This window comes from Desmodus rotundus, chromosome 7 (genome assembly GCF_022682495.2).
Source record: "Desmodus rotundus isolate HL8 chromosome 7, HLdesRot8A.1, whole genome shotgun sequence".
In the NCBI taxonomy this organism is placed as follows: domain Eukaryota; kingdom Metazoa; phylum Chordata; class Mammalia; order Chiroptera; family Phyllostomidae; genus Desmodus; species Desmodus rotundus.
This window is the reverse complement of record NC_071393.1, coordinates 126,634,753-126,661,642: the sequence shown is the minus strand read 5'-3', so window position 1 is coordinate 126,661,642 and position 26,890 is coordinate 126,634,753.

Here is a 26,890-nt window from a genome sequence, read left to right as displayed (position 1 = left end):
GGCTGGAACGGCCAGATATTTAGCAACCAGTCAACTTGGATGCAGAGTGATAGCAAGGGAGTAAATTACCAAATTCCATCCAGTGACTCAGAGCTCTTATAGGTGGCCAGAGTGAATATTGAGTCCATCCTCTGGCTTTTATTAGCCATCTAACATGCTAATAAGGTGTAATTAGCAGCCCCAGTTTTGGCCTCACACTGATGTGCTGGCATTTAAAATGAGGGATTAGGAGACAGAAAACATTTCTTCCGACAGCATGATAGGCCCTTGACCTTGCTTGACCCTTGGTTCTTGGTGTTCTAGAACAGTGACAAAGGGAATATTACCATGGGGGTAGGAGGTACACTGACGATATTTCAAATTGATTATATTTATTAACTGCCTGTGATATGCTGTGAACTGTGTGAGCTCTTCTGGATACTATGGCACGTATAAATTAAGACAAAGCCCCTTATGTAGAAAGGTAGAGGGACGATGCTCTGGCAGAGGTGGACAAGGGCACACAGAGAAAAGCCCAAAAGATTTATGATGCTTGCAGTAGTTAAGGTTGATGCTGAGTTGCTATGAGAAAATATCCCCAAAGCACAAGTCGATGATAGCAATTTATTTTTGTATTTTTCTCTTCAATAACCGTGTAAGATGAATAGGCAGCTCTGATCCATTTGGTCATTCAGAGACCCAGGCTCCTTCCATCTTGTTGCTCAGCCACCCCCCTAGGAACCTAGGGTGTTTTCCTTATCCATATGATCACAGCTGATTTGCCATGAAATCTGTAGGAGCGTTTCAGCCACAGAAAGGGGAAAAAGGGAATGGCTGACAAGCGCCATTGAAGAGAACTTAGTCACAGATCCAGATCCAGCTGCAAGGAGGCTGGGAAATGCGACCTCCAGATGGCCACATGCTCCCACAAAAGTTATCTGGGAGTGGGAACAAGCTCCACTATGAGGGAGAAGGAAAGAATGGGCATTGGGATTTAATAGGCTGTGCCACAAAGCAAAAGCTCTCGCACATAATTGTATCATCACTGAACTAATGAATGTAGATGAATGTCAGCTCTGGCCTTGGTTCACTTGAAAGGACTGTAACATAAAGATCATTTTATAACTCTATAAGCTTCCTGAAAATGCCTTTGTTGCAGCTTCTGATCTGTGCAGATGGTGAATGAAGCACTGGGGAAGAAGCTCCCCCTAGACTTTACATGTATGGAATGCTTTCAGTGGCAGGGGCTGCATTGTGTGCGTTTCATACATTATCTCATTTGAACCTTATAACAATCTACTTCACAGATGATGAAACTGTGGGGAGAGGCGGGGGGAAATTAAGACCACATTAGGTCACGTAACAGGCATATGATGGATTAGAAATCAATCGTGATTCTAAGTTTTATGCTTTTAACGGGCATACCATGTGACTGCTTCTAAAAAGTCTGACTTTGATAGAAAGAATGTAAGAACTAATGCAATGTTGTTAACCAACATCCCCCTGAAAGATTTAATAATAAAAAGAATTAATGCATAGTGTATGTGCAAAGGAAATGGTTATACACTATATCTAAAGAGTTATCTGTATCCCCATGTTCACTGCAACATCATTTACAATAGCCAAGGCATGGAAACTAACTAAGTGCCCACTGATGGATGAATGAGTAAAGAATATGTGGCATATTATACAATGGAATATTTTATTCAGCCATTAAGAGGAGGAAATCATGCCACTTGTGACAACATGTATAGATCTTGAGGGCATTAGGCTAAGTGAAGTAAGGCTGCCAGAAAAAGACAAATACTGCATGATCTCACTTATATGTGGAATCTAAAAATATTGAACTTGTAGGAACAGAGAACAGATTGGTAGTTTTTAGAGGTGGGGTGAGTGGTAAGGGAAGTGGGTGAAGGGGACCAAAAGGGACATACTTTCAGTGGTGAGACTGATAAATTCTGAGGATGCCACGCACACAGCTTGGTGACTGTGGTTCACGTTGCATTGCGTATCTGGAAGTTGCTGAGGGAGCCATGGTAGAAGTTCTCATCGCAAGAAATAAAATGTAACTGTGTGAGCTAAAAATACCGTGGCGTGCTGTACCCCTTAAACTAATGCAATGTTACATGTCAATTACACCTCAATAAAACTGGGGAGGGACACGAACTGAGATGCGACTAGGCAGAGAACGATGCATATGTAACTGGTTAGATACTTTCTATTTTAGGTCCTTAGGAATATTCTGGTGGAAGCACCTTGCTTTTTTCCTTCCCTTCCTTCCCCTATTCATGACTAAGCCTTCCATTTTATCATCTAAGTGACTAGGTTCCAATGGACATTGCACAATGATTTGTCTCCTCTTTTTTTAAAAAAATATTTTCTTGTTGACACTATAGCAGATGTCCCTCATTTCCTCCCACGTTGCCCACCTCTACCCAACTCCTGGCCCCTTATCCCCTGGCCTTCGCTACATTGTCGTCTGCATACTGATTTTTCAAAGAGGGAAACTCTCAGAACAGATTACTTCTAATTCACTGAAGGGAATTTGGCTTTTTTTTTTTTTAAAGCTATTCAGATGCTCTCAACTTCACTCATTCAACATTTCCTAATCATCGACTTCAGGCGTAGTGATAGGCACAGGCTACACAGATGAACACGGCCCAGACCCTTTCCTTCTAGATGCGCTAGTCCTAAGGTGGAGGCAAGCGCATAACTGAGTGTTGCCACAGCAGAACGGCCCAGCGCAGCAGCTGCACACATCAAAGGCTGCGTGGGGAGCTGGGCGGGAAAGGCCTCACAGGCGGGATGACGTCTAGGAGGGGTCTTGAAGGTGAGAAATTCTCAAGTACTAGACAAGGGCAAGGAAGGCCCATCCAGCAGATGAAAACACAGGGGTGTCATATCTGTGAACACCTGATTTTCACTGTGAAAGTAACAAAGTCAAACCACAGAGATATACCACTGCACTTTTAAGTGGCTACCATGTAAGACTAGTGACATCAAGTATGAACTGGAAGGTAGAAAAACTGGAACTTTCTTTTGTTCTTGCTGGGAGTAGAAATTGGAGCAAACAATTTGAAAAATTTTGGACAGTACCCAGTAACCTAAATGTAAAGTTCGATGACCCAGCAATTCCACTCCTGGATGTCTACCCAACAGAAATGAGTACTTACACCCACCAAAAGACAGACAATAATGTTCATGGCAGCTTTATTCATAGTCCCAAATGTCCACCAACAGAAGCTTGAATAAATAAATTGTGGTGCAGTCATAGAATAAATTACTACTCAGCCGTCAAAAAGAAAAAACTACCAATACCAGTATACAATGTTGAAAGAAAGAATTAAGACACAAAAGAGTATATGCCATATGGTTGTATTCACATCAAGGTCAAAACCAAGCAAAGCTGACCTGTGGTGATGGAGGGCAGAATAATGAGTATTCTTAGGAGTGACTGTCAATGGGGGAAAGGAGCCTTCAGAAATGACGGAAAACCCTCTACCTCTATCTGGATGACACACGTATGCTGCATATGTGAGTGCAGATCTTTGTCAAGCTGCACGGCTAGTGTTTGTGCACTTTACTTGAAGTTATTCCTCGATTTAAAAGCATTTTTTAGGTCCAGAGCTGCGGAACTGCCTGACAGTCCTGGCTGTTGTAAGAGCTCTGGAGACTAGAATGGGTGGTGTTGAGGGTAGTGTGAGAGGACACTCGTTCACTTAAAAAGCACTAGGGTGGCGCTTACTCTGGGGCCCATAGGGTGGGGCTTACTCTGGGTCTCCACTCTAGGGATATTGCCCTCAGGGAGACTGCATCTCCATGCAGGGGACAGTGAGAAAAAAAGGCACCATATAATGTAATCTCAGGTACAATGAACAAACCACTAAAGCAAGGTGAAAGGGTAAGAGTGAAAAGAGCTGCTGTTTTCATAAAACGAGGTCTGGGAAGGCCTCTCTGACATTCGGCCCATAACCTGAAGGGGCCGAGGTAGTGAGCCATGTGGGTATTGGGGAAAAGAGTACTTTTCAGGTCCAAGAAGTGCAAAGGCCCCGAGGTGAGCTTAGAACAGTGCAGAAGCCAGAACCAGAATGGCTGGAGGAGAATGAGAGAGAGAGAGAAGGAAGACAGTAAGGGATGACATTAGAGAAACAGCAAGGGGCTAACTGGACAGGTTCTCCTGCACTGATGTAGTATAAGGACCTGGGACGTCATTCTGCAGGCATGGGACGCTGTGTGGATGTGCGGGGCAGGACTCCAAGCGAGGGAGTGCCGTGATCCAATTCATGTTCTTCGCAGCACGCAGAAGCAGGACGACATGTTAGTGCTTGCCTGGAAGAGTCAGGAGGGGTGTGGACGTAAAAGACTTTGTAGGGAACCAGCTGAAGCCAGGATGTGACTTGGTTCGGATTCAGAAAGGTCACTTTGGTAGCTGTAGAGAGTGACCTTGAGGAAAAAGTGGTGTGGGACCAGACTGTTGTCAAGGAAGTCAGGCGGGTGGCCGTTAGAATACTTCAAAATCTTCTTCAGGATCAACATTCTTAGCATCTATACGTAGTCTATTCTAGATGGGCAGGAATGCAGATTAGTTGGGAGTTCTGGTTAACAGAGTGGCCAACCCCAGAGAGCTTTCTCCTGAGAAATCTCATGACTAAAGGACAGCACCCTCCTCAGTTTTTGTCCTACATAGACTTGTTTTCATTTTCTTTTTAAGATTTTATTTATTTATTTTTAGACAGAAAGGAAGGGTGAGAGAAAGAGAGGGAGAGAAACATCAATGTGTAGTTGCCTCTCCCGTGTCCCCTACTGGGGACCTGGCCCGCAACCCAAGCATGTGCCCTCACTGGGAATCGAACCAGCGACCCTTTGGTTCAGAGGCCAATGCTCAGTCCACTGAGCCACATCAGCCAGGGCTGTATTCCTTTTCTTTAAACAAAATGGCGGCCTGGACACAGCACAGCTGAACTGTGAGGGTTTGCCTGCTATTTTCGGTTTAGCTCCGTTTCCCAGTTCATCACCTCGTGTTGCCAAGAGGAGCTAGTTTATGGGCACATAAATGAAGCCCAGCTGTGAGAGAGGCTAGGAAAGAAGGGTCATTATCATAGCATCTCATTTGAATGTCATTCCAGCATGTCCAAACAACTGAGGAAATCTGAGAGATTAAATTCATTGGGAGCCAAGTGGGACTTTCTCACTTGCAAAGCGAATCTGTGTTCTGCTGCAACTGCTCGCTGGAGCCACCCCAGGGGGCTGGGGACACAGGGCCATTTCAAACACCATCATTACAGAGAAGACCCCTTTAGGGTTTAAGCTCTGGAATATGGTGTTACCATTCAAAGGAATACAGTAGAAATCCTGCTTTAATGCTTTACTTGGGAATAGGGAATAGATTTTAAATATTGAACAACTGTAAGTGAACTAGAATATTGCTGGTCACATTCCAAAGCTGTAGAAATAATAAGAAAATCAACCCCTTTCCTTTGAGAAGGGGGGAGCAGTGAGATGTTTATAAGAAAACAAGGAATTTGAAGTTGGACAGGTCTAGGTTCAAATCCAAACTCCACCACTTATCAGCCGAATGTCATGGGGGAAATTTTTAAACCTGAGTATAGTTTTCTTTCTGTAAAATGGGGATGAAGGGCTTATCTTTCAGAGATGTTGGAAATATTAAACTAAAAATTACACATAAGGCATTGGACACTTAAGTGGTCAATAAAGGAAAGATTTAAATAATAAGTTGCCATCTATATAATGCTGTCATATATGACTCAATAATGATTTAAAAGGCATATTGGAAACACCAAATAAACCGGTCATTTTGCATATTAGGCATGGTGCTCCAAGGGCCCCTTATCACAGGACACTCCTCCATGTTGGACTTTACACCAGCCCAGGGAAAATTCCCAGGCCCCTCCATATCCCCAAAAGACTTCAAAAGAAATAATGAGTTCCCATGAGCTATGGCTGGCATTTCAAGAAAAGGTCAACGAAGAGTTTCCTCTGTATAGACCTGCACAGGCATCTAAAAGGTCAAGCGCTGTCGCCTTTGTCTGGAATTAAGTCTGCGCAGGTGTTAACTCATGTTGAGCAGGAGCTCAGATTCTTTGCCTTATATGTCATGATGATTAAAAACAAGCGAAATGCATTATACGTTTTACTCAGATTGTCTTAGTACATTCAGGTGACTATAACAGAATACCATAGACTGGGGGGGGGGGCTTGTAAACAGACACGTTTCTCACAGTTCTGGAGACTGGGAGTTCAAGGTCATGGTGCTGGCAGAGTCAGGGTCTGGCAAGGGCCTTCCTCCTCGACAGCTATCTTTTCCTTGTACTCTCACGTAACTTAAAGGGCAAGGGAGCTCTCAGAGCCTTTTTAAAAAAATAATAATAAATGCACTAATAATATCACCTCCCAAAGGCCCCGCCTCCTAACACCATCGCCCTTGGGGGATAGGATTTCAACATACAAATCCGGGGAGGATGCGAACATTCAGACCATAGCACCAATGAAATTTTCCCATGGAAACCAGAGGTCAGCTAGGGCTTCTCTGCTCCTCTGAGATAGGAGAATACCTGGCTCAAATCTCTTCCTCCTGTAGTGTGAGAAAGTCCAAAGCCTTCGCTGAGGTGTTTCCACATCTCTGGGACTTCGGCTCCCATGGTGGCCTCACCCTCTGGCTCCTGAGCTGCCTTCTTTTTGACTCCAGCCAGTGGCTGTGTCGATATCTACACACACACACACACGCATGCACAAACACGCACACACAATGTATTTTGTAGGTTTCGTTGACCTCACTGAGATTTGGGGGACACGAGGATGGACTCACAGGCCAGGACCCCTCCTCCTCTCGACTTCACACTAGAATCCGCTTTCTTCTCTCTGCCATCTCCTTCCAGCCCTGTGTCAGGTCCTCCTTTCTCAGCCGGGCCGTCCATCCAGCATCTGCTGTAGCTGCAGCGTTGTATGTTTTTCCCTCCGTGAAACATAGATGAACAGCAATGAATACAATTTTTTCTCGCTTTACTAAATTTAATATGAATATCTGTGAGGAATGTCATCGAGAAAAGGAATCTTTGCTAACAGCAGTACAGGAAGCATTCATCGAGAGCAGTGGTTCTAGAAGTACGGCCCCGAGACCAGGTGTGAGGGGTCACCTGGGAACTTGTTAGACATGCACTCTCTTGGGTCCCACACCAGTCCCCCAGAAACCAAAACTCAGAGGGTAGGGCCCAGCAAGTTATGTTTTAACAAGCCCTCTGGGTTACTCTCATGCGTGCTGATGTTCGAGAAGCACAGGTCTGGAAGGAGGACTTTGGCTGCAACTTCATGGCGGCTCCACACCAAGTGCCCATAAGGACCAGGCAGTGACATAAAGGGGATGAGGCAGAAGGGCATGTGATGGAGAACGTGAGCGACCTGTGGCTGATTTTTGCCACATGAAAAGGAAGATCCAGGATGGGCAGTTTTTCTCAATTTTTAAGAGAAAACAGAAATTTGAATTTTTTTTAGGTGCAGTCTCCAGATGTTTAACCATGAGCAGCCAAGTCAGTTTGTCCCTCTAGGTCATTCCAAAAGCTTGCAGACGCTGCCTGCACCATCACCCTACTTAAAAGGAAAATCACCAGTTTCCAAACCAGGCTCCTGGGTCTGCTGCTCTCAGTTCAATCTCTACAGCACAATTAGCAATGGAGAAGGAAAAAGAAATGGAGGCTCTCATTTAACATGGAGTCCATACCAAACATTAAAATGGCTTTTTAAGTTAATGCAGGGCTGCAGCACCTATATAAAAAGGCAGCGAAATGGCAGTCGAACTAATGTGACACATTGTTTCTGGGCAGCCTTTTTGTTCCTGTCTGTATTTTCTCAGCGAGTCACCAGGGAATCCATTTTGCTCCCTGCATCACGTTTAAAGCTGGGCCTATAGAATATATGCAGTGCTCTGCCGTTGCCACGGCAACCATTATCTTCTCTTAATTCCATTTCCAAAAATAAGGTGCCCTTTCTCAAAGTATCTGTTTCCGTTTTTTATTTAAATCTCACTTTCTGCAGAGGCCCCGTCTCCCTTTGCCCTGAACATTACTTTTGTTTTGCTTGAGAAGAGACGGCGAGGCCACACATCCAGGACATGTCGGCCACCTGCACGTGTCACATTAGAAGACTAATGAGAGCACCAGACACGGGGCTGGGGGGGGGGGGGTGCTACGGAACAGCCCCGGTGATTTCATAGAAGGGGGTCACAGTCGCATTCCTATAGCACAGGTGCCACTCGGAACAGTGTTTCTCTAGCCCATCATTTCACCCGCTGTTTCCAAAGACCTGTATTTGCACTGCATAAAAGAACAGGCAGACAGACAAAGAGATGGACTGAGGGCCCAAAGCCCAGTGTTCTGATGAGGGATGGAGCCTTGGGCCCTCACTCCTTTGATCCATAACTAGATAGTCCCCCCTGCCCGCACCCCTATTCCTTGTCCTTGTTGCAGGCTTTCCTTTGCCTGCAGAGAGATCTTGATGATCCGCTTCTGAAGCGTTAGAGGAGGTGGAGAGAAAGGAAGTGTTGAGCATGAGCCCCAACTCTGCAGCCTTTGTACATCAAAGACCAGGCCTTGATCAAGACAAGCACTAAAAGTGATTGCTGGGGACTTGTGAACCGAAAGGCAATCACTCTGTAACCTGTCCTTTCTGGGGCCATCTGCCATGCTGAGATGCTACAGAGATGCTGTAAAGATTAGGTCTCATCAGGATATAAGATGAAAAAACCTGCCCAAGATGAAACAAGTCCAATAGGTGTGGTCCCTGCCTTCTAAGTTAACAAATGGTTATGGAGTAAAGAGCCTTTACCCAAAGTAGGCCACACTCGTGTGTCCCAGCAAATGACTTTCCTAAAGTCACAGAGGTTCCCCTGGCTGTCAGGAGAATGTGTGCTTGGAGTTCCCTCCACGTGTGGGCAAGACATCCACATTACCCCCTCTCTGCCCTTACCATGGCTGGCCTGCTCCTTGACCATCAAGCTGCTCTGTTAGGTCTGCGATGATGAAAAAAGTGTTTTGCTTCCTGCCAAGCTAAATGGCCAAAGCAAGAATGGGAAGTGAGACTTTGGCTCATTACACCATAAAGAGCTTGTGTTTTGGGACACAGTGTGTCTAACGGATTTTTTTTTAGCTTGCCCATTATAGATAATACAAGATGAGGTGAAATCATTCTTTTCTTTCTCTTCCTCTTGTAATTTCCAGGGCTGGCTCTGCTCAACATCGTAGAGTGCCAACACTGTACTCTACTACAATGTTGTTCACTTGGATGGTGGCCCTTTGGCACAGCTAATCTGGAGCCTGAGCTCTGTGGTATCTTTACTGGGGGGATGACCCCAACTGGGTACCATGGCTGGTGGCCAGGCTGGATGTGATGGGTAAGGCACTAGGGACTGAAAATGATGATCAAGAATTGATCTTCTGTGGTTGAAAGAAGGTGAAGGTATTAGTCCAACTGCATATATGCATGACCCATGGACATGGACAACAGTGTGGGGATTGTGAGAGTGGAGGCAGACTGGGTAAAGGGGGGCAAAGAGGGAAAATTGGGGCAACTGTGATAGCGTAAGCAATAAAATATTTCAAAAGAGAGATAAAAAAGATTAAACTGTTTTTAAAACCTTTAAAAAAAGAATTGGTCTTCCGGACTAGACTGCAGCCATGAAGTCCAGGACGGCAACTGGGGTCCTAGATCATATCTTCAGACGGACAAACTGTTCGCAGCAGAGAAGACTGAGCTAGGGAAAGAGGCAACGGGTGGGCCACTGGGAAAACAAGTCCAGGGGTGGGGACTGCACTGGTGGAGGGGACGGCACCAGCACAGAGAGAAGGAAGGCGCCTTGCTCTGACCACATCCCCGTGAGTCTCATGGTCTGATCCCTAGAGGTTCAATCACACGCCTTTCTCTAAGGCCTCACCATAGGCTTGATAATCTTAATAATGTTAACACTCAGCCCAAAAGTATGGAAAGCAAGGACTCAAACAGCTATTTGTACACCCATGTTCATAGCAGCATTAGTTTCAATTGTCAACAGGTAAAGCAACGCAGGTGCCCACTGATAGACGAGTGGATAAACAAAATGTGGCCTATGTGTGCAATGGGTTGTTATTCAGCCTTACAGAGGAAGGAAATTCTAACGCATGCTGCAACATGGGTGAACCTTGAAGACACTACGCTAGGTGAAACAAGCCAGTCATGAAAAGACAAGTATTCTGTGATTCCACTTATATGAGGCACTTAGAGTAGTCAAAACCACCAAAGACGGAGAGTAGAATGGTGGGTGCCAGGGGCTGGGGCGGGGGAGTGGAGTGCAGAGAGTTATTATTTAATGGGTGCAGGGTTTCCATTTTGCAAGATCAATAGCGTTCTGGCTATTGGTCCCACGACAAAGTGACTGTACATAAGTACTGAATTGTACACTTAAAAATGGTTAAGATGGTAAGTTCTATGTTAGGTGTATTTTACTGCAATAAAAACAAACACACAAAAGAAAACAGAAGCACATGTTAAAGGATTCCCTGTTCCTTCCCCAGCTACGTCACTGACACAAATTGAAGCCGTGGGTCCTGATCCCAGAGCTGCTGTCCATAAACACAGTGACCCTGGGAAGCTCAGGAAAACTTCTGAACTTAATTCTTTTCATGGGTAATGGGGAATCGTAATGGTGACTCTGGAGGGTCCCATGAAACAGGTTTTGTGAATTAAAATGGGCAACACATAAGAGATGATAAGGATCATAAAGCCATTATATCCCACATGACACCTAGAATAAAATGTAGCACCTATTAAGGACCGAAATGTAGGGAACGAGTGAATGATGAAGACATGTGTCCTAGCCAGCAACTGACCCACTTTGTTGAGACAGAACATGAAGTCAGTGCAATTGGCCTTCAGGCCCCAGCACCAGTTTGGGTAAGTTCTTACCCTCTAAGCCCTCAGTGCTGTCATTTGCCCCTTCCCGGACAAACAGGTGCGGTTTTACACGCAGATGTTGATTCACAGATATCTTGCAGGGGTAGCTGCACTTTTATAAAGAGCATTGGGGAAAACAGAGCACTTACCCAAAAGAATACATATCAGTGATGGAAGTCAAGGCATTAGCAATAGGACAGTATAGAAGGTGACCTAGGCTGGTGGCATAAGGGAGGGGGGTGGCTTCTTAGCAATCTTTTGGTCATGCATGCAGGTCAATGTCAGGTCTACCACCAAAGTCTGCCAATGGGAAGTTGGTGGAAAAAACCAAGGTTCTCATCTTTAGAGTCCTGCTGCCATCTGGGTGATAAGCAGCACCGCTCAGTGCTAAAAACAAGGGCCTGGGAACCTAATTAACTGGATTTGAATTCTGGCTCTGCTACTTAGTGCTGTGTGGCCTTACCCTTGTCATTTAACCCCTCCATGCTTAAGTTTTTCCAACTTTAAAATGAAGATGATGATAATCGCCCCTGCCTCATAGGTCTGTTGTGGGGGTTAAATGAGTGTTTATTCATAAAGTGGGTACTTAGAGAGTGCTTGGCACATAGAAATCAATCACTCTGTAAATATTTGTTAAGTAAAGCCCAGAAAAAACTTCAACCTCAGATCTGTTCCCTGGCTTCTCCACTTGATCTTCTCCTCCCCATTCCTTCTATCATCCTGATTTCCTCACCGGCAAGTGTCCTTTCTCCCCACCCACGCCCCGACCTCAAGCAGAAGTTTCTTAGGCAAGATTCCTGGATGCTGATAAAGTTGACTTTCAGACCTCATTTTCCAGTTAGTTGCCTAATTTGGAGGCCTTGTCAATTTGCATTTCCTAGAAATAATGCAGTACCACTTCAAAGCTACCTGGAACCATGCCCCGCAGCCCAGAGCTCTGGGTCTTCCAAAGTGAGTTGGAACAATTGTAAATTATTCCACAGCGTGAAACTTCTCCCTGGCCAGTTCTCTTATGCTCACCAGACAGGGACACTTTTGGAGGTAACTACAAACCGATGGCCCAAAAATGTGCCATTTTCTACCCACAGATAAAAGTTGAGTGAAATTGTTTCATCATAACGAATCGGGTTATTCTGTTGTTGCTGCCGCTCTTGTTCATTATTTTTTTTCTCCCACCTCTTTCTTAGTTTTACAGATCCCTGTTTGGGTTGTAGATAAAATGTAATGCATAAATTCAACCTGCACGCATATTTCTGAAAAGAACATGACAAGCTGCCTAGAAGCCCCCTCGTTACCCCTTATGGTCAGCACTCCCCCACCTCCTAACCCGAACCTCACTTCTAAGTTTGACTGTTTGGATTCTTCACGTGAGTGGAACCTTACAGGATGTTGGGCTCCGCGTCTGTTTTCACAGGACATTAGGTCTGCAAGGTTCACCCATTCGACTGTTGGGTGAAACTGTAGTTTGGTCTCTCTCGCTGCTGTGTAGTATTCTGCTGCGTGATTATAACATCATTGATTCGTGCATCCTGTCAGATGGACATCTGTATAGTTTCCAGCTTGGGGCTGTTTTGAACAGTGCTGTGAGGAGCTTTCTGATCCTTTGGTGAATGTGTATAATCTATCTTGTTTTGTACTGCTGTTTTTTCTCCCTTCTTTTCTCACAAGCCTCCCACCCCTTACCACAGTGAAGCGGGGCAACCCAGAGCGGGTGGAGGGTATAAAAAGGAAGGAAAGGGAATCCCGGCTGCCTGACTTTAGCCCCCACTTGCCTTTCTTCCCAACCACTGCCCTCCACCCCCTCTCTCCTACCTGGGCTCTGCCTTACCCCAGCCGGCGGCTGCCTTCCTGGGGATATGCTTGCCTGAGACGTCCCCTTGGAGCTCCGGCTCCTGCGGTGAGACGCTGCCACATCCTGCTTCACCCACTTGCAGGCCAGAGTTCCTGGGACCTCAGGTGAGCCCTCTGAATGAGGACTGCTAACCCCCACTGACAGCCCTGGCTGTCCCAGCCTTCATCAGATGCCATGACTCACCTGCTCTGCCAAACTTCCTTCTGTCCCTCTGAGCTGCGTCTTCTGGGCTTCCATCAGCCCCGGACACTTGTCTGAACCACTTTCAGTAGTTACCAGTGTGGGATTCGAGGGCAGGAAACCCAGATTTGAACTTCGGTTCTGTGTGCTAGCTGTGTGATTGGCAAGTGATTTCATCTCTCTCCGTCTCAGTTTCCTCATCTGTAGCAATAGTAATACTAGACACTGAACCCATAACAGATTTAGAGTCAAATGAGATAGTGCACTTATTATTCTGGTAGTCATTGATACGTGTGCTCTGTATTATGTATGCCACGTTTTGCCTTCTAAAGAGAAGTTGCTTTGTTACATTTTTAAAAAAATTCTACTAAGTCAACCAGTTCTTATCGAAAAAATTACTTTGAAGAATGCTACCTAGAAGAAATCACACAAGCCTGATTCCTTTGCCATTTTTTGAATACACTGTAAAGATAGAGGGGTTTGGAGCTATATACTGCTATGTTATAAAAGAGGCAGGATAATAATTTCTATGTACATATGTCTACTTCTTCATTTTAGAAACATCAAAGAAATATACAGAGAAAGACTTCAAACAAAGATATCACAAGGATAACAGTATTTCCCTCTGGATGTTGGTATTCTGGGTGGTTTTTATGGTATCCCTTTTATGTTTCTGTAGCCTCTGATCTACGATATATAGATACATACATATGTGTGTGTGTGTATATACATATATATATAGACACTTTGTGTACATACAATTATAATCAGAATTTTTATTTTTTAAAGTATATTTTATTCATTATGCTATTACAGTTGTCCCATTTTTTCTCCCCTTTATTCTCCTCTGCCCTGCACACCCCTCCCACCAACATTCCCCCCACCTTAGTTCATGTCCATGGGTCATACAAATAAGTTCTTTGGCTTTTCCATTTCCTGTACTATTCTTAATCTCCCCCTGTCTATTTGTACCTACTATTTATGCTTCTTATTCCTTATACCTTTCCCCTTGTTCTCCCACCTCCCCCTCCCCGCTGATAACCCTCCATGTGATCTCCATTTCTGTGATTCTGTTCCTGTTCTAGTTGTTTGCTTAGTTTGTTTTGTTTTTGTTTTTGTTTTAGTTCAGTTGTTGACAGTTGTGAGTTTGTTGCCATTTTATGTTCATATTCTTGATATTCTTCTTTTTCTTAGATAAGTCCCTTTAACATTTCATATAATAAGGGCTTGGTGATGATGAACTCCTTTAACTTGACCTTATCTGGGAAGCACTTTATCTGCCCTTCCATTCTAAATGATAGCTTTGCTGGATAGAGTAATCTTGGATGTAGTTCCTTGCCTTTCATGACTTGGACTACTTCTTGCCAGCCCCTTCTTGTCTGCAGGGTTTATTTTGAGAAATCAGCTGATAGTCTTTGTAGGTAACTCTCTCCTTTCCTCTCCCTGCTTTTAAGATTCTATACCTATCTTTAATCTTGGGTAAAGTAATTATGATATGCCTTGGTGTGTGGGTCCTTGGGTCCAACTTCTTTGGGACTCTCTGAGCTTCCTGGACTTCCTGGAAGTTTATTTCCTTTGCCAGATTGGAGAAGTTCTCCTTCATTATTTTTTCAAATAAGTTTTCAATTTCTTGCTCTTCCTCTTGTCCTTCTGGCACCCTTATGATTCTGGATGTTGGAACATTTAAAGTTGTCCTGGAGGTTCCTAAGCCTCTCCTCATTTTTTTGAATTCTTATTTCTTCATTCTGTTCTAATCGAATGTTTATTTCTTCCTTCTGGTCCAAATCATTGATTTGAATCCTTGTTTCCTTCCTTTCACTGTTGGTTCCCTGTATGTTTTTCTTTATTTCATTTTGCATAGCCTTCACTTCTTCCTCTATTTTGCAACCATACTCAACCATTACTGTGAGCACCCTGATTACCAGTTTTGAACTCTGTATCTGATAGTTTGGCTATCTCTTCATCGCTTAGTTCTATTTTGGGGGTTTTGATCTGTTCTTTCTTTGAGCCATATTTCTTTGTCTCTGCACAGCTGTTATGTTGTAAGGGATGGAGCCTTAGGTATTCACCAGGGCAGGGCAACCCACATTGCTGCATCGTGGTGCTATATGTGGTGGATGGGTCCAAAAGGGAACAATGCTACTAGCCTGGCTCTCGGCCGGCTTTCAGTCACTTTCTCCGCTACCCAGAAGCAAATTGGGCCTTTCTGGTGCTGATTCCTGGGTGGGTGGGTTTATGTATGTTCTAGGACCCTGTGGGTCTTTCCAGTAAACTCTCCTGTGAGGCTGGTACTTTCTCCTGCCACCTCAACCCTCAAAGGTTTTTTTCAGTCAAAGGTTTTGAGGCTTTATTTCCTCATACTGGAACCCAGGGTGCGTGATCTGTCTTGCTCCCCAGTTGTTCCTCCCAGTTTATCCACATTCAAATGTGGGACTGCCCACTCCACCAGCCGCTGCCTTGCCATGCGTCCTCAGCCCGGCTGCCAGTCTCTACCCCTTCTACCAGTCTGGAAGAATGTTTCTTCTTTAACTCCCTGGTTGTCGGACTTCCATACAGTTCGATTTTCTGGCAGTTCTGGTTATTTTTTATTTTTAAACTTGTTGTTGTCCTTCCTTTGGTTGTGCAAGGAGACAAAGTGTATCTACCTATGCCTCCATCTTGGCTGGAAGTCCTTGCAGTCAAAATTTTTAAATAAGCCTATATTGGGCAAAGGAAAAGAAATCAAATTAATGGGCTGGTTATCTCAGGAAACAGGTTGATATTAGCTTTCTGGGTTTCATTCACTTTTTTCTGTGCAAAACTCCTTTGGGTTGCTGCCATGCAATGGGGGCAAAGAGGAATGTGGTTGACACCCAGGTGATCTACTTTAGCACTTCTTGGTACTTGCACCATGTTGACAGAAAGGGCATGAATGTAGCAAGGCCAGCCTGAGAAGGTCATGGTGGCCAGAGGCATAAAGCCCTCAGGGATACCAGTCTGGGTTACACACCAGCAAAGCCACGGAGGGCAGCAGAGGTGGTGGCTGAGGGCAAAAGAAACTGGAGTGGATGGTAGAGGGAGATGATGAGTATGTGTGATTCTAAGACCAGCTACAGCAGCAGGGGCTCTAGTTTGTCTTGCTAACCTTCTTCTACTGAGTTTCACCCTGGAAAGTGGCCCACTGAACTATGACAGTCACTGTGATGCTTCACCTAGGTCCCCTTTCAGGAAGGGCTCGTCGCCCAGCTTCTGGGAGTTGGGTTCATGATTGCCTTCAGCTGTCAGCCCTTTGGGGCAGAGAAGTGACAGAACCAAATGTGTGACTTAGAAAGATTTCTCTGACAGCTGTTAAAAGGGGTGATCTAGCCCTGGTCAGCTTGGCTCGGTTGGTTGGGCATCATCCCACAAAGCAAAAGGTTGTCAGTTCAATCCCCAGTCAGTATACATGCCTGGGTTGTAGGCCTGGTCCCTGGTTGGGGTACATGCAAGAGGCAACTGATCAATGTTTCTGTCTCACATTGATGTTTCTCTCCTTCTCTTTCTCCTCCCTTCCCTTCTCTCTAAATAAATAAATAATTTTTTTAAAGGAATGATCTAGGCCCACCCACATCCACATGGAGAGATATCCCAAACAAATCTTGACTATAAAAATCAAGAGGTAGAGACATATATAAAGAATGTAAACCTCAGAACACAAACCAAACATAACCACATATTGCTTGTACATACATATATATCAAGATATACAAAAAGAACACAATAGATACACTCGCGTTCATTTTGTAAACTTTCACATACATAAAAATATTTTGAATTAGTCAGCTTTTGCTGTGTAACAAATAACCCTGGCATCTTAGTAGATTACAATAACAAATATTTATATTTTACTCACATTACATGAGCTGAAGGTTGGTCATGAGGGCTGCAGGTGGGCTCAACTTTGCCAGGTTCTGTTTGACTATGGTGGGTTTATGTCCCACCTCCAGGGACAACAGAATGAGGGGGCAACAAATTATTGTGACAAAACAATAAAATCTACCGTGCACACCATGCTTATGATGGTGATTGCCTCTGGTGGAGCAGGAAGGGGAATGGGGAGAGGAATTAATGAATAAAGGGGGTGTTATCTAGTACTGTGAAATAATTTTATAAAAGGCAATGCAAATATGGCAAGTCTGGATGATGGAAATATAGGTGATTGCCCTTGGTACTTAGCTTTCTATTTTTGCAGAAATGATCACTTGATTTGTTCCTTTGCTTGTTCTTTCTCACTACTGGTTTGCAAGCCAGAAGTACATACACATAGCTTTAGCTATCTCGGTTGTAACAAAGCCTTTCACTTGAGGGTTTGGGTTCTACAAAGGACTCACGTAAGTTGATTAGATAATAGGTTGCTCTGAAGAAGAAAGTGACCCCAGTGAAAACTCAGTGACTGCCCAGCACATACTTACTGCAGACTTCTCTTTTTAATTGAATTTTCTTTTTTAAATCTGTTTTTTTACATTATTTTCATTGTATTTTTCCATGACCATTTATCCCCCCTATCCCCTCTTCCACTTCCTCCCATCCCCCTCCTCCCTATTGCAGACTTAACTTTGCTTGGAAGACTCATTTATGTTCATTAAATACATTTATGTATTTATTTAACATGAACCTGGAGCTCTCTACAGAGAGACTCCTCCACAGTAGGATGCTAGACAGCAAACAAGTCTTATAAATTAGAGTCTCGGTCCCTGTGACCTTTGCCTGATTTGGGATTCATATTTGAAGCCACTATCCATTTCTCTCTGTCATTTTACCTCACCTTCAGCCATTCATCCATACTCCTGGGATTTCCCAAAGGAAGTTTTTAATCAAGGCAATCAATATTTAATCTCCAAGTTGTTAAAAAAAAATCTCTCCAAATTTTCACATGATAAAATAAGAAGCAAAAGAAAACAGGTAACTGCAGCTTGCTTTATGTATAGAAATAGATCCTGAGCAACAAAGGGACCACTTTTTCTGTGTAAAAGGCAGCCTGACATTACATCTGGCCATGTCTTAATCCCTCCTCACTCAGCTGTACTTGAGGAAAAGACTGGAAGCCAATAGCTAATTCCCTACCTGCCCCTACAATTCTATTCCATCCCACAGCCCACTTCCACTATCACTTACATCTTTAGCTCATCTTTCCAGCAGTGAAGTGTTGTAATCTTATTCCATTTAAAAGCAGTGCTGCAAGAAAGGCTGGTACTGAAATCACCTGGAATGAGCCTGCTGCCTTCCATCCTGACAGTGTGAACAGAGAATACAACAGAAGAAGTGCTGGGCTTGGAGACCCAGTGTCTCCGTTCCATTTTGTAGTTATGAGCCAATCACATAATATTTCAGAGGCTCAACAACCCCACCTATACATGAGAAGAGTGATAAACACAATGTAAATATCTTATGAGGATCCGGTGAAATAAAGTAGGTTGAAGTGCTAATGTTTGTTAGAGCAGAGCTTCTCAGATATTGATGTGGAAATAGCCGGAACATGGGAACCAAACACAGATTCGGATTCTGTGGGTCAGGGGTGGAGCCCGAGATTCTGAATTTCTCCCAGGCTCCCAGGTCCTGCCAAGCTTTTGCTTCATAGACCACAACTTGAGTGACAAGCTGTTTGCTGTGCTGTCCATAACGGTAGCCATGGGCCACATAGGGCCATTTAGAACGGAATTAATCGAAATTTAATTTAATTTAAAATGCAGTTAACTACGGTAGCCACATTTCCTGTGCTCAGTAGCCACCTGTGGCTGGTGGCTGTTGTACTGAGTAGGGCGTTTACAGAACATCTCCATCGCTGCAGAGAGTTCTCTTGGACGGTGCTGTGTTACAGATGTTAGAAAGCCATCGGCAACACTCAAGCAGTGTGGACTGAGCACCTTCCACGAGCCAGATAATTTTCTAGTCACTCATGATATAGCAATGAACAAAATAGGCAAAATTCGCACTCTCATGGAGCTTACCTTCTAGTAATTATTGATTTGAAAAAATAAGAGATCGTTATTAGTTGGGCATGGACGTGGCTGCTGCCCGTAAGTAGACTCTAACTCCACTCTATGGCTGTCTCACAGTTCATGATGTGCTCCTGAAGCACAGCCCCATTCTGGGGACTGAGAAGAAACCCTGGGTATAGCAGCCCCTAGGCAAGCTTCTCTTCAGCGCTATTTTCTCTTTCTTTTAGAAAAAACATGTCAGGGACTGTGGCTAGAGCCTGCCCTACGGGATGGCAGTGGGCAATGCCTCAGAGGAGACTCCTACCTCCACCTCTATTGCTTTTTACTTCCCTTTTCTGTTTTCCTGAAGGTTGACCTTGATGTTCAGTGAAGCCTCTTTTGCTTTGGATCAAAGTCCTGGGAGAGGAAAGGAAGGGAGAGGAGAAGAAGGGAGAGGAGGAGAGGCTCTCACTATGATTTATCCTATGGTTTCAACAGGGCCCGGGCTCACCCCCTCACACCAGCTCTGCACCCTAAGGCTTCAATGGAGGGGCCACAAGATGGAGGCTGCTCCTGGGGAGGAGGGGCTGCCACTGGCTGGGGTGACAGGGGGAAAAGGAAAAGAAGCACCTCTGAGGGGGCAGCAACTGTGGATGACGCTTCCCCGTCTCCTGGGCCCTCAACTCACTCTCCTGCTCCTTTATTCCATTTGGATCAGTTATGGGCTCTTTCTCTCCTAATTATAATACATAAGGGCCAATTTTTCAGTGAAGTGGCACCTAAATTGAGCCCGCACTTGTTTCACACTGCAGTTTGGTTTTTAATAGCTTGATTAACTAAGACAGCCAACTCAGGTGAATCACCTTGCTTGTAAGGAGGTATTTAGAGCTACAGGGGTGGTATTTTCATAAGGTAGATCCAGATGTAGCATGTCACCCAGAAATTTCAAGCTGCATATACTGAGTTTCAAAATATGGAGCAGGGATCCCAGATGCACCCCATGTCTGCAGGAGGGATCCTGGTCTGAATAAGGATTCATTCTGAAGGAATAAAAGAAGCCTGGATCATCAGCCTGGCCCAATAGTCTGACCCCGCTGACAGAGGGAGGATGACTTACATGTTGTTCTTCCCTGATTCAACCCACTGGCACCCCAACCCCCCTTGGGGTTGGTCCTGCACCTCCCCCACTGCTCCTCCCTTCTCCATATCTAGGCTTAGATCCAACAGTGCATCGTCATCATCACCCCCCTTGCCTTTGTCCTTCTCCTTCTCCATTGTGCTCTTCTTGCAAAACCCCAGCCCTCTCCCTGTTCTGCTCCTGCACCCAGACCACTGAATGTGGCTGCAGAAAAGTTCAATGCCATGCTGGCTGTTCTCACATTCAATTTCTCATTGAGCCCCAAGGGGCTCTGACTGCTGGTTGGCAATCCTGTCTTGCACTCCCCTAAATAATCATTTTACACTTTGTCCTCTTTCCTCAGACCTCCAGGTTCTCCTCACTTTAGCTGCTGATACCCTTGTTGACTGCCCTGGAACCATAGAAGCAATTAGGAAAGAAAGTAACACGCTCCCACTGACACATCCATCCAGGTGGCAATGCCTGGGCCTTTATGCTCTGTTTTCCCTCCTGTTACTATGGACAGAGCTGTCCTTCCAGTCTTCCTTGATCCCCCACAAGTCAGATTTTCATCCCTGTCACTTTAGTGAGAGAGCTCTCAGTGTGGTGGTAAAAGGCTCACTTTACACTGATGAGCACCTTCTTTCTTGAAACACGTGAGCCATGGGGCTTCCAGCACACCACTCCCTCTCTTGGCTTCCTTCCCACTCATTGGCCACTTTTCAGCCTCCTTTTGCTGCAGCCTCATCCTTTCCCCAGTCTCCAAAGTTTGGAGGGCCCAGTCACCAGACATCTTTTCTTCTCTATCTACATTTACTTTCTAGATAATTTCATCCAATGTAATGGCTTTAAATACCATCTATTCACTGATGATTCCCAAATGGTCTATCCTAACCCCCAGCTCTTTTATCCAACTGTCCCTTCAACATCTCCATTTGGATGACTAATGGGAATGTCAAGCTTAATTTTGACTCTTGGTTTCTTCCCTCTATCAAATGTCTCAATTGCTCAGACCAAAAAGCCAGGGAGGCCTGTGTAACTGCTTCTTTGTCTCACACTCTACATCCAATGCATCAGTGCCTCCACTTCTGAAATCTATCTGGGACGTGCTCTGTCCTCCCTGACTTGGCTGCTACCACCCTGACTCAGGCCGCCGCCATTTCTCACCAGGATCTGGTGCTGCACTCTACACTCCGATTCCTCCCTTGGCTCCTGATGGCCAGGATGAGACTTTCAAAGTCGTGTCATTCTCCTAGCAGAACCCTCAGACCACTTTTCACCTCTCTCAGAATCTAAAGCCTTTACCATGACCTCCAAGGGCCTGCAGGATTGGGCCCCTGGAGCCTCTCTCCCCTCACCTCGTTCCCCTCTTGCTCTGAGATCAGCTCAGGTTGCCGTGACAAAATACCATGGACTTGCAGCTTAAATAACAGGCGCTTATTTTCTCATTGTTCTGGAGGCTAGGAGTCCAAGATCAAGTGCTCAGCAGGACTGGTTTCTTTGGAGGCCTCTTTCCTTGGCTTACAGACAGCCATCCTCTCCCAGTGTTCTCACATGGTTGTCTCTCTGTGCGTGTGCATGTCTGTGTCCAAATTATAAGGACACAAGTCTTCCTGGATTAGGGCTCATTCTAATTCATTCATTGCTAGACCTGTCTTTTCTTCTAAACAGCCGTGTAATTTTGACGCACTTAATTTTTCTATGCCTCAGTTTCCTTTCCAGTAACATGAAGCAATTAGCCTGAAATCATTAGCCTTCAGTTTCTTACCACAGCTTGCACTAAGCAATATATTTTATATCCCTACTGAATACTTACACCTGCATGTATAAACAGCTAGAACCGTAGTGTCATGAAATGAGACCCCTGAGAACAATACTGTGTTCTGATTTTTTTCCCTATCTGTTATATTTTTTAATGCTGTTGGTAAATATTATGGGCTGAAAGTGTGCATTCCCCTAAAATTCATATGTTGAAATCCTAACCCCCAATGAGATGGCATTTGGAGGTGGGGCTCTCGGGGAGATGATTAGGTCACGTAGATGAAGCCCTGTGAACACTACTAGTGCCTTTGGGGAAAAGACCTGAGAGAGCTCCCTTGATTCCTCTGTTTGTACATGTGAGGCCACAGTAAAAAGCAGCATCTGCAACCCAGAACCCTGCCATGCTGGCACCCTGGTCTGGGACTTCCAGCCTCCGGAATTGTAAGAAGTAAATTTCGGTTGTTTTAGCCACCCAGCCTATGCTTTTGTTCTGGCAGCTGGACGGACTAAATCAAGGATCTACCGCATTAACTTCACAACCCAAGTACTAGGGGAAGTGATATCAGCTTTCTGAGCCTGTTTCATCATCTGTAAAACATGAGAAATAGTGCTTCCTTTATCGGGTTATTGATTGAATGAAGTAAGGATTCGTTCTAGCTCCGGGTCTAGCTCAGGGTTGATGTTAGCTTTGTCTCTAGAACCCAACTAGCAGAAATAGATCATACCTAGTCCTCTGATTACATTAGAGACAAAGAACAGTCCAGGTCGTGGGGGAACCTGAACGGGGGATTGTACAAGAAAACCAGCTCTGAGAAGTAGTTCAAAACCTCCCCTTCGGTTGCCAGAAACTCCACATAGAAACACTCCTGGTGCCCCATTACACATGCTTGGGGGTCTCAGGTCGAATGGAAAACAGCTCGTTTTGGAAGAGGATGCAATACCATCCAGCAGTGTGTCAGTGTAAGTGTGAGTGAGGGAGTAGCCTTATTTGAAACGTCTCTGCAGCATCCCCCTGGGGTACTTTACGGTCAACGTGTCTTTATAAGTTTCTAGTTGCCAAATACCTGCCTTCTGTTTTAAAGCAATGTTATTTCAATAGTTTTTCTCTCCAAGAGGTTGTGAGAAAATTGCATTTCTATAAATCAGCTATCATGCTCCCACTGGCTTAAATTATAACTTGCAGAGATTTCGTTTTTAATTCCTGATTCGTTTTCAACCCTAACACTTAATCGAAAGTGTCCCCGCTTCTTCTACCTTGCCTGCATCAATCAGAGTTTGTAGTTGAGAAAAATAGAATTCATTCTAGCAGTTTACACAGAAAGGAAGCTTATTAAAGGACATGAGGTCACTTACAGAAATTCCTGCAGGTCTAGATTCAGACTAAGAGTTGATGAGCACGCCAGCCAAGCTGCAGGGCAGCTCCAGCAAAGGCATAGTTGCCGTCACTGGATACAGATACTGTGGCTCCCACCGCTGACCCCGGGTTCTGAACACCAGAATTCTCCCTCCTCGCTATCGAAAGCTGGATGGTTTGCTTCCCCGTCATCCAGAAATTGGATCGTAAGAAACAGCTATATCCTTTTTGTTTTCTTTGAAATTAAAGTGGCACATTGGTGCCTCTGATCAGGGAAGTCAAGGTCACATGTCTGTACCCTAGCTGCAAGGGAAGAAGGGAAAGAAAGTTTGGCTTCTACCTTGGTCAGTAGGGGGAGGAAATTTTAGCTTGGGAAATCCCCCCCAAAATACTGGATGGTTATAAACCTGACCATTATCTACTGTAATACTAGCTCTGGACAATCCCTCTGTCAGAGTAAATGAAGATCCTCAAAGTGAAAATAGAGACTTAATGATTAACCTGCCAAGAAACCAGACATGTGCTTGGTGCTTTGTAGAAGTGGACATGTTTATAAGAAACAATTTTATACACAGAACCTACCTTCCAAGGAGTTTAGAATTTAGCTGAAAAAATAGAAAAGCAATGATACCTAAGGATGGTGAGTGACAGTAGTGTAGACCTCTGACATTCAAGAGGACAATGCCTTTTCAATTATACTCTCTCTTTCATCTGGTGCCATTTTAAAACAGAGAAACAGAGTTGGTTTCGCTTTCTAAGAATACGTGAAACGATGGCCAGAGATCCACAAAGCAAGTGCAGATGAGAATGCTGGGGGGCCAGCGAGGCGTACTCAGTAGTAGAGTCACTTGGGATCAAGCAATTGTGATTAAAAAAAAAAATTAGTGAAAGAAGGTCAGGAAAGGTTCGATAGAGGAAGCAAAAAATCTAAACTCCTTTCTATAGATTATGAAAAATAATATGATCTAGCCCTTATCAGTTCTCTGTCTTCATCTATATTATTCTCCCCTGCATCCACTATACTTCAGCCACGCTGGGCTTCTCTTCATTCCTCCGATACACGAACTTTTCCTGCCGCACTTTCTGTTCCCCCTCTCTCAGGAGTGATCTTCTCCCCTGATCTTTGCCTGGTTAGTTTCTCCTCTCATCTGGGTCTCAGATCAAATGACACATTCTCTAAGAGAACTTTCTCTGAACACCAGCAGAAATGGCCACTCCCTCGCTCTGCTTTCTAGCACATATTGTTTCATTTCTTTAAAAGTACTTATCATCATGGGCAGTTACCTCATTTATTTGTATCCAATCATTGTTGGTGTTCTCATTCTGGAACATAAAATTCATGAGCAGGAATCCTGTCTGACCAGCTCACTAAATCCAAGGCAGGGTGAGGCATACATGAGGAGCTCATAAACTGTGGACTAAATGAATGAGCTGAAAACTAAGGAAGACTAAGAGTCTGTGTAAAAACAGGCATTTTATTTGAGAGAATAAAAGAGTATATGTAATCGGCACGTGTGCATGCTTCAGAGCAGGGACTTATTCCTGCAGGGAGCGAGGAGCGATTGAAAGGCTCTGACCAGGGGTGAAAGGGAATACCTGAGAAGGGGAGCAGGGTAGGCAGACAAACCTGCGGAAATGTGGATGATGGAAGGAGGGGTACTTCACCAGGGGCTGAAGACCTGGCGCTGGAACTGCTGCCGGCACTTCTCAAAAGCCAGGTCATCCAGGGGGTTTGGCAAACACTGTGTAAGATGAACGGGAATGGGGAGAAGCGTGAGTCAGGGAGACTGACTAGGAGTTTTACTAGGGTCTAAACAAAGACACCATAATTAACGATGATGAAAAAGGTGCCAAGAGACATTACAAAAAATCAAAAGGATTTGGTGACAGATTGGCCATTGGCATCAAAGAAAATGATCAATTTCTGCTGAGATCCCTCTTCCGGATTGCAGACTGCTGACTTCTGTTGCACCCAAGCACGGCAGAAACTGGGCTGGAGAGCTCCCTGGGGTCTCTTTGATTAGAGCACTCATCTGATTCTTGAGGGCTCCACCCTCACTATCTAATCACCTCCCAAAGACCCTCCCCCAATACCATCACACTGGGGTTAGGTTCTGAACATATGAACTTTGGGAGACACAGACATTCAATCTGTTGCATTGGCCTTGACCTTCGCCTTCTCCCCTGGCTCCCACCTATACTTTGAGCCTGGTTCTCTAGCTGTCTCGCCATTCTGTGGTCTAGCTCACATCCTTCCGCCCAGACTTCATTTCTATTGTTCACAACCGACAAGCCTATGGCGCAGCACCTAATAAACTAAACAGACTTGCAAAACAAGATGAAGAACAACAACAAAAAAGATATTTGACTACTACTTGAAGAATTTGTAGTGAAAATAAAAAGATAAACTTTCAAGTACGGAGTAGTTGCAATTACACTTCAAATGGGCTCCTGAGCAGAAATCTCTGTGTTCAAAATGTTAACAAAGAACAGCCGGAGTAATAGTAAGATGCCAGCCCATCCCTAGCCCAGGCTGCTCCAGTACTGCCAACATTCCTGTGGTTTAAACCAGAGCAACATTATCCCAGTCACTGTGTAGAATGGATGTGGACACATGCCCAGGAAATAGCTGAGATTTAACTCAAAAGTCATAGGAAGCCTCCAGAGATCAAAGTTGGGCTGTTACAGAGCAGTTAGAAGAGACAAATTGCTACAGAACACAAAAGTGAAAAAGAAAATAATTTTAAGAGCTTAATCAGTGCAGCGTGGGATGGGAACATGCCCTCCAGGATTTAGTAAAGTTGAGATCACCTGAATCAACTTGTGAGGAGATTTACAAAATCAAGTTACCAGAGAGCATTTTTAAATGACCCACGTTACCAGGAAGGGCCGTAGCACTGACGATGACCTGCATTACCCCTGGTGGGTGTTCTGTTTGTTTTGCAGGAAGCAAAGCTCCAGCCAAACCTATCACGTGTTATGTGTAACAAACACATCGGTTTGCTGAGTTGCTTCTAGCCGGAGTGGGGTGGACGGTAGGAGAGAAACTCAGTGAACATAAAAAGCAGATGGAGGCGGAAGAGGGTCACGACCTTTCACCCTAGAAGCTGACCATGTCTCATCACCTCCTGGTCCACCTCATGTCTCGGTTTCTGCAATGTTTTTCTAACTCGTCTCCTTATTTTCACTCGTATCCCTTATGGTCTATTCTCATCACAGTAGCCAGGGTGACCCTTTTAACACTTGTCAGGTTATTGCCTAAACGAAACCCGCCAGCGATTCCTCACCTCACTCACCTCACTCGGAACAAAGCAGTCCTTGCAAGGCTTACAAGGGCCCAATGAGCTGTCACCCCCCCAAATACACGTGCTCACACATGGACACACACCCTTCCTCCCTCCCACACACACCTCTTTGACTTCACTTGTACACTCTCCTCTTCCTGCAGCTCCAGCCGTACTGGTCTGCTTGCTGGCCCTTGCACGATTCCAAGCATGTTCCTACTTGGGGCCCTTGCTTGAGCCGTTCCTCTGCCTGGAACACTCTTCCCCAAGGTGCCCACTTAGCTTACTCCCTCGATCTTCCTTAGGTCTGTGCTCAAACCTCACCTCCATAAGTCCTGCCCCACCCTCTCTTTTTAAAACTGCTGCTCCCCCTCCACTTTCCTGACCTCTGTTCTCATGTTCTGCTTTTCCCTAGCACCCAGCTTCTCCTAACACCCTCTATTCGGGGTGGGGCAAAAGTAGGTTTGCAGACAAGAGTACACGAAACAC